Source organism: Pelobates fuscus, chromosome 1 (genome assembly GCF_036172605.1).
Source record: "Pelobates fuscus isolate aPelFus1 chromosome 1, aPelFus1.pri, whole genome shotgun sequence".
Taxonomy (NCBI): Eukaryota; Metazoa; Chordata; class Amphibia; order Anura; family Pelobatidae; genus Pelobates; species Pelobates fuscus.
Window position 1 is genome coordinate 474,276,695 of NC_086317.1, and position 17,529 is coordinate 474,294,223.

Genomic DNA, 17,529 nt, shown 5'->3' on the forward strand with positions numbered 1-17,529 from the left:
ATCCGGAACATGCTTTTTTCTGCATGTATATATGCATAATTCAAATTAAATAACAGCACACACACAAAACGGCTAAAAAATATTACATTCCAGCCAAAGTGTTTAATGGTATTAATTTGGGATAGGTTTAGAAAGTATTTTTTTTTAAACAAATGTCACTTTGTCAACAGGAAAGAAAGAGAACAGTAGAGAGTGGAAACAAGACTTGACACACAGTAACTACTACAGAGCAGAATAAGAGACGGGGGACGTGGGGAAATAAAGGCTGGTGGAGAGAAGGGAATAAAACTATTGTTTGGGAACATTTCCTTGTTCGCTGTATTTAATAAATATATGTTCATGAAATGTGCAAAATAAAATTCAGTTTAGAAATCTACACCTCTTTATCCCAGAACTGGGTGCGACCATCTTCGTTTTCTGTAAATCATTGTTACTTGGACCACTGGCGGTATAAATCATTGCACAGGGTCCGATTATAATTTTGAAAAAAAAAAAAGAGAGAAAAAACATTTATCAGCCAAGCCTGAGATAACATTAGCAAAACTATACATTTTTGATACCTGTTCTCCTTTAAAGGGGCACTATAGTCACCTAGTTCACTTCAGCTCAATGAAGTGGTCTGGGTGCCAGGTCCCCCAGGTTTTAACCCTTTAGATGTAACCATAACAGTTTCAGAGAAACTGCTATGTTTACATATCAGGGTTAATCCAACCTCTAGTGGCTGTCTTCCTGACAGCCGCTAGAGGCTCTTATGCGACACTGGATGCGAAATTCGCATCCATCGTGCAGAACGTCCATAGGAAAGCATTGAGAAAGGTCTTCCTATGGACTGTTAGAATGCGCGTGCGGCTCTTGTCGCGCATGCACATTCCGCTCCGGTCAGGAGCTGACGTCGGCTGGGGAAGGAGAGGACACCAGCACTGAGGGAACCCGGTGCTGGATGAAGGTAAGCTGTTGAAGGGTAAGGGTCTGCCAAGGATGACATAGTGTCAGGAAAACGGGTTTGTTTTCCTGACACTATAGTGATCCTTTAAGTCTGTTCTCCGTCACTTGAGCCATTTTGACCAATCCACTATACAATGGAAAACACAGAAAAATGATTATGCAAAATGAAAAAAAAATGATTTAAAAAATATAGAGTTTTAAAGGTGTTATATATTAATTCCATTTAAGGTAATTTTTTGTGGGTGTAGAAAGAATTTCCTGTTAACAGTGCTATTAATTCCTTGAAGCCATTTACCAAAAGTTACTGCTCGTGTCAGGAAATATGTGAACTACTTAGGAGGTATCACATAGTCTTGGAGCAGGTTACTCTCAAAGAAATTATACTGTACGAGTACCACATTACCCGGAATAATTAGGAAACACACACATTGTGACACCGATGTTGCTTGTAAATCTTAAGCTGGCCAAAATTGTGGATTAGCATCACTGCTGGAAATTGACGTGATTGGCCAGGTTCCATCCTCCGTCTTCGCAGGGCTCTAAATAAGGTCAGGTTTTAGGTGCGCCAGATGCACTTTGCAAGCTTTTTAAATCAGATTTGGAATTAAGTCCCAGGGCTCGTTTAAAAAGAAATGGCAGCGTAACAAGACAGATAGTGCAGGTCACCGTCTGCTAACGGTCTGCAGCTAAAAAACTTTCACTGGAGTCTGATTCATTCCATTCATCAAATCCGACGACAGCACGCTGCCTATCTATAAATAAAGAGATAGACTGCGAACAAGACATTTAAGGCTAAATGCTACATTCAGAAACTACATGCAAAATTATTCTAGCCTAAAAGAAACAAACAAACAAACAAAAACTTTAATTGGGCATTGTAAAGATTTTACAAGGAAAGTGCAAAGCATTAAAGAGACACTATTAGACCAATGAATCTCATTGAAGTGGTTTGGGTGCAGTGTCCCTGTCACCCTTAGGCCTGCAATGCAAACAGAAACTGTAATGTTTACTTTGCAGTGTTAAAGGGACACTATAGACACCCAGACCACTTCAGCTCAACGAAGTGGTCTGGGTGCACTGTCCCAGGTCAAAACTCCACCTCTAGTGACTGTCCACAAGAGGAAAACTAGAGGGATTTTTGGGCTGTTAGGTGATCTAACTGACGTTGGACGTCCTCATGCTATGCATGGGGAGGTCCAGCATCACCCAAAACCCCATAGAAAAGCATTGCGGGCATGCACCTTTAATGTCCCCCTCCAGCTGATGTTGGCAGGGAAGGAGCGAAGGCAAACACAAGGGACACCGGCACTGGACCCAGCTAAGTGACCGAAGGTTTTAACCCCGCCTGCATGGGGGAGGGGTCGCGAGTAAGGGGGAAGATATAGTGTCAGGAAAACAAGTTTGTCTTCCTGGCACTATAGTTTCCCTTTAAGACATCCTCTAGTGGACATCCAGTGTCAAGCAAAGCCCCATAGGAAAGCATCTATTTAATGCTTTCCTAAGGGGAAAGCCTAATGTGCGAGCAGCACTCACCGCCCATGTTCATTACGTACCTCCCAGCGCTGAGAGATATTGGCGCTGGAGTCAGGTAAATTAATTAAAGGTTTTTTTTTTAATCCTTTAATGGAGGGGGAGGGGGGCGAGGTCAGCAGAGGGACACTTTAGTATTATAGATATGTCTTTTTATGTCTTTTTACTTTTAACACTAAATGTTTCTTTACAAATACGGTCAAAATAATTGTGCTGGAAAAATAGCTAAATATAATCACTTTATTTTACCCTAAAATTTACAATTTCTGCATTAATTTTCCACGTTGCACTGTTTACACACAGTTATTTATATTTACAAAGTGTGATTAAGGACAAAATAGCCAAATTGGAAAAAATGCTAAGAAAAAGTCTACGTTGGCTAATTTGGCCTTAGATTTGAAATTAATTTTGAATTCTCTCTTTATTGAATGATCCTGAGAGTGTGCTTTATAGTGTTTGGGTGTGCCGGGTTTTTAAGAAATGGCCAGATATAGATCGTGTCAGCATGTCCTTAAAAAAGAATGTGGCTGAAGCATTAAGGATGGTGGGAGTATTTTGATCGAGTCTCTGAGTAAGGACAATTTAAATTTCTAGCTTTCCTGATCGCCTCGCACTTGATTGGAGACTGTTTTTCCTGCTTCAGTGAGATTTACACTTACCATTTACTGACCAGTCACAACATTAAAACCACCTACCAAATGTCATGTAGGTCCCTCTTCTGCTGCTAAAACAGCGTTAAGGCTTGGACTCCACAATATCTCATACGTGTCCTATGCTATCTGGCACCAAGACATTAGTAGCAGATCCTTTATGGTCCTGCAAGTTGCGAGGCCTCCATGGATTGGATTTGCTATTCCAGCACATCTCATAAATGCTACATCGGATTTAGATCTGGTGAATTTAAACTCTTGGTCATGTTCCTCAAAAAATGCCTGAACAATTTTTTCATTATGGCAGGGTGTATTATCCTGCTGAAAGAGGCCACTATCATCAGCATCCATATGAGTGCCAGGACCCGTTTCCTAGCCAGCAGTGTATTCTGGTTTTGTGCTGCCCAAGGCATGACAAAACTCAGCACCCCTCTACCCCATTCCAAATTTCTCCTCCTGAAAGACACACTCCCTCACTGATGTATGCACTGACATACACTCACTGATGACAGATATACAGTCATTGTCACACACACTGTTTAACCAACACACACTTTCACTTACACATTCACAAACATACTCACTCATTCACAGTTACACTCACTTACATTGACACACACACACACACTCACATTCACCGACAGATACACATACACACTTGCAGACACGCATTCACTGACCGACACATACACACTAACTGACAAGACACACATGCACACTCACTGACAGACACAGACACTGGCAGATACACACTCACTGACAGATGCACACCCACTCAGTGTCAGACACACACACACACTGAGACACACATATACTCACTGACAAACACACATACACAATCACTGACAGACATATGAACACTCAGTGTCACACACACACACACACACACACTCACTAACACACTTTTTTTTTACATTTCAATCCACCCAGCCTCCCTACCTTTGGGAATGCTGGAGTGGATTCTTCCCTGGGGTCCAGTGGGGCTGCTGCTGTCTAGGCCGGCATGCACGGGTGAGGGTGGGTGGTTGGGATGGCAGGCTCAAATTGGAGGCGGCGAGGGAGCTCTGATCTTCCTGCTCAGCTCCCTCGTGCGCCTCTAAGTGATGCCGGAGCCGGAGTGACATCATAGCAGGGGAGAGCTCAGGGGAGAGTACTTCCTCGCTGCCCGCCTCCTGCATCAGTGCATGCAGGCCCGGACTGGCCATCGGGCAAACCGGGCAAATGCCCGGTGGGCCGCGATGGCCATGGGCCAAGGCCGGTAGGAAAGGGCAGCACCATGCAGGGCAGCACCGGCCCAAAGATGGAGTTCCCATCATGGGCCGGAGGGGAGATCGGGCAGTGAGCCGGTCACCCTCCGCACACGCAGAGCAGCTGCCTTCTCTCCCTCTCGCGTCAACGCTCTGAAAAAACAGCGCTCGCGAGAGGGAGAGAGACCTTGTCTGTACCTGCCGCTGGACCACCAGGGATCAGTGTGCGGCGTGCCCCCCCCCTCACTGGACTACCAGGTACCTGCATGTTTCATCTCCCCCCTGCAAAGTTATAATAGAGAAAATGTTTTTTTTTTTAAATAAATAATTAATTTAAGACCATATCTATATACACCCCCCTCACATATACACACACTACACACACTGCACCCCTGCACTAACACACAAACACACTGCACCCCCTGCACTAACACACAAACACACACTACACCCCCTGCACTAACACACTAAACCCCATGCATACTGCTCCCCTGCACTAACACACAGACACACTGCACCCCCTGCACTAACACACAAACACATTGCACCCCCTGCACTAACACACAGACACACTGCACCCCCTGCACTAACACACAAACACACTGCACCCCCTGTACTAACACACAGACACACTGCACCCCCTGCACTAACACTCAAACACATTGCACCCCCTGCACTAACACACAAACACACACTACACCCCCTGCACTAACACACTAAACCCCATGCATAGTGCTCCCCTGCACTAACACACAGACACACTGCACCCCCTGCACTAACACACAGACACACTGCACCCCCTGCACTAACACATAAGCATACTTACACACAAACACACTACACACTACGACAAGAGGCTGGCAAGGCATTTGCCAGGGCATTTGGAGGTGTTTTTTTTTTGCCGTCCCCCTGAAAGGCAAATGCCTTGTCAGCCTCGTGGTTCGATACAGTACTGTTCCTAGCAGAACATTGCCCAGAGCATAACACTGCCTCCGATGGCCTGCCTTCTTCCCATAGTGCATCCTGCTGCCATCCCAGGTAAACAATGCACATGCACCTGGCCATCCACCTGATCTAAGAGAACATGTGATTCGTGCTGTGCAGAGTATATGCTTGTTTGTTAATTGCCTTTCTGTAGACAAGTGTGTGGATTAATTGCTGTGACTTATTTTTTATTTATTTTTTTAAAGTGCAGATTGAATCATTTGAAATGTTCTAATTATTCTTTATATCACTGGCTCTCTTTGCTTTATACTCCCTTGCCTTATCAAGTAATTGTATTCTTACTCACATGGTAAAACCAAAAAGCATCAGTCCAAAGTGTAATCCACACATGCATTAATAAAGCAGGTTTTATATGTGGCACTTGATTGTTGTGGTGGAATTTCAGTGAAATGTAAATTTAGTAGGCCGAGATTTCCACGTGGCATATGTGTGTTGTGTCAGTTAGTTAGCTACACGTAGCTAGGATACTGTCATCAATGTACTGAGCATGTGCAGGAATGCAGGAACCGAAATTGCACTTATTTCTCCTTTTGTGGTGGAATCTCGGTAGAAATAAATTTAGTAGGCCGAGATTACCACGTGGCATGTGTACGTGCATATGCTGACGTATCGGTCGGTTGGTTGCACGTGGCAAGATACGATCAGTAGTGTACGGAACATGTGCAGGAATACCGGATGTAGTATTCCCCTCCTCCATTGTGCTGGACAAGCCATGCGGTCAAGCAGGAAGTTAGTTCTTGTTCGTATTGATTGGTCAAGAGAATGTGCGGGTGGAGCTTAATATGGGAGGAGTTATGTGCCTATATAAGGAGCCTGCACTATTGTCCGGGGCTCAGAACTTGTTGTATTTTGGTGACATTAGTCCCTCTGAGTCCCGATCGGTGAACCGAATAAAGAATCTCTTCCTTCCTGAAGAAACCTGTGTCCATCTCTCTGTGCTTGGCTTCCGTCAGTTTCTCCGGTATCATTTGGTGCATTGGCTGGGAAGCTCATCGTTCAACGGTAGCTGAGAAGCAGAGGCGTGAGACGGTCTATCTTTGCCCACGTTCTCTACGGCTGCACCCCTGAACTTCTGCGTGGACCTCCCTTCGTCTCGGCGCCACTGGTCTGTTGTCCAGGAGATCATTGGCCTCTAGGTAGTAAGTGCTGGGGTGTCCCCGTCGATGAGTGTGAACTCAGGTTCAGGAACGAGGAGGTAAGACGACCGCTGTTTTAGACGGCGGACCCACTAGGGGTATACCGATTGTGCGGTAGGCCCATAAGGGGTTAATCTGTGTATGGAATCTGCCCCCTCTGTCGGAAGGAAGGAGCGAAGGCGCACCGCTCAATCGAATGCTCTTTAGTAAGACCGTTTGATTTGGTTTGGAGTCAGGCGGGGTTCTGTGTAAATAGCCCTAGCCGGACACCGGTGTCTTGTCTAGACTAGCGTTCTAGGGTGTACAATTTGTTCGCTAGGTCTGAGGGACCGGGAGACTAAGCGGCGTCTGTGTAAATTCGGTCCGCTAGCTCTCAACCTATCTTGCCTAAGTGGGAAGGCGTGTAAATTTGGAACCCACTAGACTTTTGATAGAGTAGATAGACTAAAAGGGTTCTGTTGTAAATTCCACCCTCTAGTTCGCTATATGTGGTGCTTGGGCAGTGTGGCTAACCAAAACGGATGTAGATAGTTTTAGGTAGTCCATCAAGGTACTGGCCAATAGATTAGTTGGGAATTGTATATGTGATAAAGGTTGTTTAGTAACGTGTATATCTTGTTAGATAGCGTGAGCTCTGCCGTCTAGCGAGAGTGTTAATAGTGTGTTGCTGTATTATAGTGCACGGTACCATAACCCTGTATATTTACTGATACTGTATATAAGTACTAATAATTGTCGTCTATTGCATGTCTAACACCATAACCACTAATAATTGTATTGTGACCTTAAATTGTACTTTGACCTATGCTAACCGTACTGTAACTGCTGTTTGTAAAGACGATGTTACTGGGGTGTGTCATAGACGGGTAATTCATATATAGAGAATTATAGCGTGGGTGACGGTATAGTTTCGCCAAAGGGCATAATATCGATTACTTAGTGACTGGTGTAACAGCTGTGTGTGTACGGGAAATCCCTGAGTGTTTTTATTGTGTTATTGTGTACGTTTCACTTGGTAACTGTACCACGTGGTGCTGTTGCCGAAGGAACGGGTGTGACTGTTGAATAGAGTGTGTGTATAGCATTCGTTGTCAACGACGCTCCATTGATAAGTATGGGCGCGTCGGAGTCGACGATTTTGGATCCCTTAGGATGTATGGTAAAGAATTTTAAAAAGGGATTTACACTATGTGATTTTGGGGTTAAAATGTCTCCTGCATGTTTGATCACCTTGTGCACTAGGGAATGGCCTACTTTGGTTGCGGCATGGCCGCCACGTGGCAGTTTAGATCCGAATCTGGTACAGCGTGTACACGTGGCTGTTTGTCCAGGACTTGTTTGTCCACTAGGACCACGGTTAAGCCCATTTTGGACACGCCCCCTGAGTCCGAGATCCCTATGCCGCCCCCTTATTTCTCTGCAAGGGGAAGTGATACAAGTACAGGAAGTTCCACACCCCCTCCCCCGTTGTCCCCATCTACTTCCTCCTCCAGCTCAGAATCCACCCCACGCTATACTAAACCTCCCCTTCCGGTACCAGCCCACCTATCCCGATTTGGCACCATTTCAAGCTTCCGGTCAGGCTTCCTCTAGCCCGGCTCGGAATATTTTATTCACCGGCCTTCCCTATGATAAAGCTTCTACATCCGCACGTCTTATTACCCCCCGACCGGAACCTCTAACCGACGCCCCTCCACGAAGCCCTATACTAACCCGACAACTGACCGGAACCCAAAAACCTAAACATTACCAGATGCCTCTTCGTTTGAATCCTGGGTCAGCTTACCTTAATGATGTAGGTCAAATGGTGTATGCTGACCCAGTCTTTGTATATGTCCCATTCACGACTACCGATCTCTTGAATTGGAAGACCCACAATTCCTCGTATACTGAAAAGCCACAAGCCATGACCGACCTGTTCACCTCGATAGTCCAGACGTATAATCCAACTTGGGCTGATTGCCAGCAATTATTAATGACATTGTTTAACAATGAGGAGAGGACTAGGATAAACCAAGCGGCTATTAAAGCGCTAGAGGAAGAAGCCCGTACTTTAAACCAAGCAAATCCAGCAGCATGGGCCGCAACTCATTATCCTAATGCTGATCCCGACTGGGATGTTAATGGCGCAGATATGGTTCATCTAAAAGCCTATAGAGACGCTATAATTGCTGGCATGAAAGCCGGAGGGAAGAAAGCCATATATATGTCGAAGACGGTTGAGGTGATTCAGAAAAGTGATGAAGCGCCTAGTGTCTTTTATGACCGATTATTGGAGGCATACCGTTTGTATGCCCCCTTTAATCCGGAAGACACTGAGAATTCCCGAATGGTAAACTCTGCCTTTGTCAGCCAAGCTTACGGAGATATTAAGCGCAAGCTACAGAAGTTAGAAGGGTTCGCAGGAATGTCCATCACCCAACTAATGGAGGTAGCAAATAAGGTGTATATGAATAGGGAATCAGAAAGTAAGAAAGAGGAAGAGCGCAAGATGCATAAAAAGGCTGATATGCTAGCGGTAGCGATCGCAGGCGTAGATAGACGGGGCCCGGATAGAGGCGATAGTAGGTGGAATAGGGAACCCCTGAGTAGGAATCAGTATGCGTATTGTAGAGAAGAAGGGCATTGGAGAAGCGAGTGTCCAAAAAGAGAGCAATACGAGAGAGACCAACCCAGGGCAGGATATGGAAATTTTAGAGGCAGAGCGAGAGGTAGAGGAGGTCCCGGAGGGAGTAATAGTAGTAACAGAGGAAGTGTAAGAGAAGACATATACTATCCCGCAGCGCAAAGGTCCCGCGATAGAGAAGATAGGGACTTTGTAGGATTGGCTGACACGGTCATGGAGAACTATTAATACCGACCGGGCTCCATCCCCCTTGGTCGAGCGGAGCCTATGATCGATGTATCAATAGGGGGAAAAAGGAGTGCATTCATGATCGACACTGGTGCTGAACATTCGGTGGTGACTGACTTAGTTGCTCCTCCATCCGGAAGGACTATTACCGTAATAGGAGGGACTGGAAGGAGTGCTGCAAAACCGGTTCTTAAAAGTCGACGCTGTACATTGGGAGGCCACGTAGTAAAACATCAATTCCTTTATATGCCTGAATGTCCAGTCCAATTGCTGGGACGTGATTTGCTATCCAAATTACAAGCGCAGATTACGTTCCTACCAAACGGAACAACATCTTTAAAGTTTAATGGACCTTCAGGTATTATGACATTATCCGTACCAAAGGAAGAAGAGTGGCGACTTTATACAGCGTTGACTAGCCAAAACCCTAAGAGTGATGAATCCTTATTCAACATACCAGGAGTTTGGGCAGAGAACAACCCACCAGGACTGGCCCACAATATTCCACCCATTCGAATCGAACTAAAGCTTGGGGTTTATCCAGTGAGCCTACGGCAATATCACATCCCGCAGAAGGCTAAGAAAAATATTCAATCTTATCTGGATAAGTTCATACGGTATGGTATCCTAAAATTCTGTACTTCCCCCTGGAACACCCCATTGCTGCATGTTCAAAAGCCCGGTACAGCTGAGTATCGTCCTGTGCAGGACTTGAGAGCAGTCAATGATGCGGTTGTCAGTATACACCCAGTTGTGCCCAATCCGTATAACCTGCTTGCTTTAATTCCGGGCGGGGCTACCTCTTTTACAGTCTTAGACCTCAAAGATGCCTTCTTTTGCCTCCGAATTGCCGCAGAAAGCCAATGTATCTTCGCTTTCCAATGGGAAAATGCTGTAACGGGCTCGAAACGCCAGATGACTTGGACAAGACTGCCCCAAGGGTTTAAAAACTCACCGACCCTATTTGGTTCAGCTCTGAGTCAAGATCTACTGGATTTCAAGTCCATCCCAGGAGAGTGTGTATTATTACAATATGTGGACGACTTGTTGATAGCAGCAGTTACAAGAGAAATATGTCAGCAAGCAACACACGATCTACTACACATTCTCTGGAAGGCAGGATACAAGGTGTCTAGGAAGAAGGCTCAGTTGTGTCTGCCAACTGTCAAATATCTGGGATTCCATATCTCTGAAGGTCAAAGAATAATGGGGCCAGAGAGAAAAGAAGCTGTGTGCCAAATACCAACACCCAAGAATAGAAGACAAGTGCGAGAGTTCTTGGGGGCAGCAGGCTTCTGTAGGATATGGATTCCCAGTTATGCGATATTGGCGAAACCTCTGTATGCAGCTATCAAGGGTACAGAACACAACCCCTTCCTATGGACTCAAGAACAGCAAACGGCATTTGAAGATGTGAAGAGGGCTTTGATGAGTGCCCCAGCATTAGGTCTACCTGATCACACACGACCATTCTACCTGTATGTACACGAGCAAAGAAGAATGGCTGTGGGAGTATTGACACAGTACTTGGGATCATGGCAAAGACCTGTTGCCTATATGTCTAAGCAACTGGACGCAGTGGCCAGCGGTCTTCCACCTTGTCTAAGAGCCGTAGCTGCAGCCGCCCTGCTGGCAGCTGAAGCCGATAAACTCACTCTGGGTCAAGAACTTTATGTACGAGTTCCACATGCAGTACAGACGTTGTTGGATTACAAAGGAAATCATTGGTTTAGTAACAGCCGTATGACCAAGTATCAAGCAATGTTGTGTGAAAACCCAAGAGTGCATTTAGAGACTGTAAATACCTTAAATCCAGCTACCCTTCTGCCGCAACCTACTGAAAGTCAACACAATTGTTTGGAAGTGATGGATGAAGTATTTTCAAGTAGACCAGATCTTCGTGATTTTCCCATCCAGAACCCCGATGTCCAATATTATACAGACGGCAGTAGTTATGTGAAAGAAGGGATTCGCTATGCAGGATATGCAGTAACGACGATAGATAAGGTGATAGAAGCTCGGCCACTGTCAAAAGGAACATCAGCACAAAAGGCAGAATTGATAGCACTGACACAAGCGTTACAATTGGCTGAAGGTTTAAGAGTGAACATCTACACGGACTCCAAGTATGCGTTTTTAACCACTCATGCCCACGGAGCTTTGTATAAAGAAAGAGGACTATTGAATTCAGAGGGCAAAGAAATCAAGTACGCAGCTGAAATACTACAACTATTGGAAGCAGTATGGGAACCGAAAGAAGTCGGTATTATACATTGTTGAGTGCATCTGAGAGGAGATGGTGATGTAACCAAAGGAAATCGGATGGCAGATAGTGCAGCTAAGCGTGCCGCTGAATCAGGAAGACAGGAATATGTGGAACATATAGCTGCTCTTATTCCAACTCCACTGTCTCAATGGACTCCAGTTTATACAGCTCAAGAAGAGGAGTGGTTAAAGACTGAACCTGGAAAGTATTTGGAGAACAAATGGTATCAGTTAGAAGATGGGAGAATAGTTATTCCAGCATCACTAGCGGTAGAAATCGTCCAAAACTATCATAACGGGACGCATTCTGGAAGAGATAGTACAGAAGAATCTCTCAGATAACATTTCTACATACCAAGATTGTCCAACTTAACTCAAGCCATTGTACGAATATGTGTAACGTGTGCTAAAAATAATGCAAGGCAAGGACCAGTAAAGTCACCAGGAGTTCAGTATATGGGGGGACTCCCTATGTCCGATCTACAAATTGACTATACAGTAATGCCTAAATCTGGTGGACATCGCTACCTACTAGTAGTTGTTTGCACCTATTCAGGCTGGGTAGAAGCATGTCCTACTCGTACAGAGAAAGCAGGAGAAGTTGTGAGATTCCTGCTACGAGAAATAATACCCCGATATGGACTACCCTGCTCTATAGGATCGGACAATGGTCCAGCTTTTGTTCATCAGTGCCTACAACAACTAACTCATATGCTTGGTATAAAGTGGAGACTTTATACGGCATATAGACCTCAGAGTTCTGGTAAAGTAGAGAGAATGAATAGAACTATTAAGAACCAGTTGGCAAAGATGTGTCAGGAAACCCAACTTAAGTGGAACGTTCTTTTGCCCATAGCTCTGTTGCGAATTCGCAGTACACCTACCAGAAGGATGGGTCTCTCTCCTTTTGAAATCATGTATGGGCGTCCACCTCCCGTACTTGGTAACTTAAGGGGTAATTTGAGTCAGTTGGGAGAAGGAATTACCCGGCAGCAGGTTGTAGAGTTGGGTAAGACTATGGAGGAGGTACAGAAATGGGTACAAGATAGATTACCTGTGAATATTTATCCCCCTGTTCATAGTTACCACCCAGGAGACCAAGTGTGGATTAAAGAGTGGAATAATGTACCGTTAGGGCCCAAGTGGAGAGGTCCTTATGTTGTTCTTTTATCTACCCCTACAGCGATAAAAGTGGCTGAAGTGACTCCGTGGATTCATCAATCCAGGGTTAAACCAGCAGCGGTAGATTCTTGGCAAGCTACATCAGATCCAGAGAATCCCTGCAAGATCCGGTTAAAGCGCACGACTCAGTCGGAGTGACGAGGAAACTTGTGGATTACAAATTTTATTGTTTCAGAGATTGGTAAGCGAGTGTTTAGACGGCCATAATAAAGCCTGTCCGCTCACCGACGTGTAATTTAAAAGCCAGGAAAGTCTCGAAGGGACCCCTGTCAAGACGAGCAGAACTCCATTCCCTGCAGCCCTTACATCCTGGAAGCTGAGGTGCCATCGCACGGACGAAGATTGAGGATGCAGCCGACGAAAGATGTGCTAATGATAATGTTTATTTATATGTCTTTTTATATTCAGGAAGGTAGAGGTACCGACACGCCTAGCTGTGAGGTATGCATTAAGACTACAAGAACAGGTAACCATATTTCCCATACCCTAATTTGGCATTCGCAATATCAATGTAAAGGAGATGTGTCTAGGTGTAGATACTTAAATATAGAGTATAGTGTATGCCATTTAGGGATAGGAGAACCTAAGTGCTTCAATCCGGAGTATCAACCCCGTACAATTTGGTTGACTCTCAGGAATGGAGATCCTCAGGGGGCCCTAATAAACAAAACGGTGTTAGAATCCGTACATTCTTCGGGTGTTCTGCTCTTTGATGCATGTAAAGCAATATCAAGTGGTAGAAAGCCGTGGAATGTATGTGGGGATCTTAGATGGGAGAGAACGTATGGGTCTAATGATAAATATATATGTCCCAGTAGTAAAAATAAGTATGTGAGTCCTAGATGCCCAAATAGAGAATATAATTTTTGCCCATATTGGTCTTGTGTGGGATGGGCAACTTGGGGACAGACAGCAGACAAGGACATGATTGTGACTAAGTTGCCTACCAATCCATACTGTAAGTCTATGGAATGCAATCCAGTCCATATTCTTATAAATAATCCTGACCAATTCTTAGATAGATATGGTAATTTATTTGGGTTTCAAATATACGGGACGGGTTTAGACCCAAACTCATCAGGTATTCCATTAGTTTTATGAAGAGATGAGTATAGATAATAAGATCCCCCATAACGCTAAAAACCTGTTCATAGATTTAGCTGAGAGTATTGCCGGTAGTCTTAATGTAACCAACTGCTATGTGTGTGGAGGTACTAACATGGGAGACCAATGGCCTTGGGAAGCAAAGGAGGTAATGTCCGGTTCTGAGGCAGTTGAACAATTAATATCCTCACAAGCCGATTATCAGATGAGTGTTAGAGGTAAATCTGAGTGGAGATTAAAGACCTCCATCATAGGTTATGTTTGCATAGCAAGGAAAGGAATGATGTTTAATACTTCTGTAGGAGAGTTAACTTGTCTAGGGCAAAATGCTTATGATGATGATACAAAGAATACAACTTGGTGGTCGGCTTCAAATGTCTCAGAACCATCTAACCCGTTTGCAAGATATGCCAATTTAAAGGACGTATGGTTTGATTTATCTATCACATCTAGTTGGAAAGCCCCAGCAAATTTGTACTGGATCTGTGGTAAGAAGGCCTATTCGGAGTTGCCACAGGACTGGGAAGGGGCATGTGTGTTGGGTATGCTCAAACCATCCTTCTTCTTGTTACCTATTGAAACAGGTGAGACTTTGGGTGTTAAAGTGTATGATGTGAATCATAGGAAGAAAAGGGGACCCATAGAGATAGGCGCCTGGGAAGATGATGAATGGCCTCCCCAGCGTATTATAGATTATTATGGGCCAGCCACATGGGCAGAGGATGGTACTTTCGGATATAGAACCCCAATTTATATGCTCAACCGCATTATAAGGTTACAGGCGGTGGTTGAGATAATTACTAATGAGACCTCACAAGCGCTCAATCTTCTAGCGAAGCATAATACCAGGATGAGGACAGCAGTGTACCAAAATAGATTAGCCTTGGATTACCTATTGGCAGTAGAGGGAGGTGTATGTGGGAAGTTTAACCTGAGCAATTGCTGTATTCAAATAGATGACGAAGGGCAAGCAATAGCTGAGCTTACTAGCCATATGGTTAAACTAGCGCATGTGCCTACTCAGGTATGGAAAGGGTACAATCCAAGTAGTTGGTTTGGTAACTGGTATGAGCAGTTTGGAGGGCTTAAGGCATTGGAGTCATACTGATTTTAATGTTGTGTCTGCTCCTGCCTTGTCTTATTCCCTTAGTAGTTAGGTCTGTGCAAAGCCTGATAGAAAATATAGCAGAGAGGAAGGCTGCTGCACAGATAATGGCTATATATAAATATGAGGCTCTAGATCAGGGAGAACCAATGCAGGAAGAGGAGTGTTGAGGGATTCACATCAAAAGAAAAGTCTGGTCTGGTTCATGGTAACCTGAGGTGTATGCAAACCAAGGTTAAGTGATGCCTCAAGTAATTGTGAAATATCAAGAGGCATCAAAGGGGGGAATGTGGTGGAATCTCGGTAGAAATAAATTTAGTAGGCCGAGATTACCACGTGGCATGTGTACGTGCATATGCTGACGTATCGGTCGGTTGGTTGCACGTGGCAAGATACGATCAGTAGTGTACGGAGCATGTGCAGGAATACCGGATGTAGTATTCCCCTCCTCCATTGTGCTGGACAAGCCATGCGGTCAAGCAGGAAGTTAGTTCTTGTTCGTATTGATTGGTCAAGAGAATGTGCGGGTGGAGCTTAATATGGGAGGAGTTATGTGCCTATATAAGGAGCCTGCACTATTGTCCGGGGCTCAGAACTTGTTGTATTTTGGTGACATTAGTCCCTCTGAGTCCCGATCGGTGAACCGAATAAAGAATCTCTTCCTTCCTGAAGAAACCTGTGTCCATCTCTCTGTGCTTGGCTTCCGTGAGTTTCTCCGGTATCACTTTGTCTTGGATGAGCCATGTGGTTTGACCAGATGTACAAGTCTATATTCTGCTCATTGATTGGTTAAAGGTATATGTGGGTGTAGCTATTAATGGGAGGAGTTATAGTGCTATATAAGGAATGTACATCATGTGTTGGTGTCTCAGATATTTTTGGAACAGGAGTTCATCTGAGGCCCGATCGGTATGTTAATAAAGACTTCTTACTTCCTGAAGACCTGCATCCATCTCTCTGTGTTTGGCTTCTGCTAGTTTACTCGGTAACATTGTTATCTGTTTTCTAAGGAAAAGAGAGAATTGGATAACATTCATCATTCATCCTCCTACAGATGTGGGTGGGCATCTAGGTTTAATTTACTGCACACACAAGCATTTAACCCCATGAAACCCAGGCAACACCCAATCTATAATTAGGAGAGAAAGATAAAAAAACAAAATAGAATCAAAAAGGCACCAAAAGTACAGGTAAAAGGTAACCTGTCACGACTACTAGAGTGGTCCAGCACGCAGAAACTATGTAACCATATACATAAAAAAGGAAAGGGAAAAGAAAGGACAGAGCGTAAACCGGACCTTAGAATGGCCGGACTAATACGCTAGAGACAGAGAATGGTCAAAGGGAAAGCCGAGGTCAAGGAAGCCAGAAATTACTCAATACCGTTTAAACAAGCCAAGTCAGGGAAACCAGAAAATCAGATTAACCAGGGAAAAGCCAAGATCAGGATACCAGGAAATCAGAAACACGAAAATAGCACTCTCAGGAAACCAGGAAACGGAAACCACGACAGGGCAAAGTACTGGGGTGAATTAGGGGTTTAAATACCCCTCTCTATGCTATGATTGGTCAGAGGGCGACCTCTGACCCCAAAACGTGCGTGTGCGTTGACGTCGTGACATCACGCACATGTTGGTATAACTCTCGGGGGCGGGGCTATCCATAGACGCGACCACTTGGTCGGCGCCATGTTGGATTTGGGCGTGATGCCCGGAAGAACTGAGTGAGCGGTTCCCAGCTCGCCGACGAGCAGGTAAGCTCGTGTTGTCGGCGCGGTCGTGCCGGTCGGGCACGGCCGTGAGGCTCGGCGGGCCGGTGACCGCAACATAACCCTTAATTTAACCCTTAAACAGAAAATTGGGTATAACCCACAGTTGTCTATGACTAGGTACACAGGTAACACAAGGACCCATACCAAACAAAGATGTCTGGATGGTTACAAAGATAAGGCCAAAAGGTCATCGTTCTTCACTTGACATGTGCACAGTCGAATCTCTGGCATAGTCTTTTCCACCTAGGCCAAACTCCATTTAAACACTGACACAAGTTTTACTGTCGGAAAATATTAGTCCACAGCTTTGTTAGATTATTAAAATATAACAAAATAGCATCATTGTCAACATATATGTATAATCTATATAAAACCAACCTCTAGTCCTACCAGTTCTGCTGGTCTTAGAACTCCTGAAATGTATCAAACTAAAAATAAAAAAGTATAAAACCGCTGAAATTCTAGACACAGATACAACGAGTATAGCTGTGACGATAGTAACCATCGCTGGGAGCTGAAGGACACTTTACAAAGGTCCAAGTCACCCTGTACCCATTATAGGTGCAGGCTGCAGGGTGTTCATAATGTGTTTGTATATTGTTAATTGTTTTGTATGCTCTCCTGTCCTGCTGATGCTTGTAACCAACTAGTGGATTTGGCTATGGAGCCTGTAAAGCGCCCTCTGTTGGTTGCAACAGCAATATTTACTTCCTGAATAGCACGGCTGGTTAATTT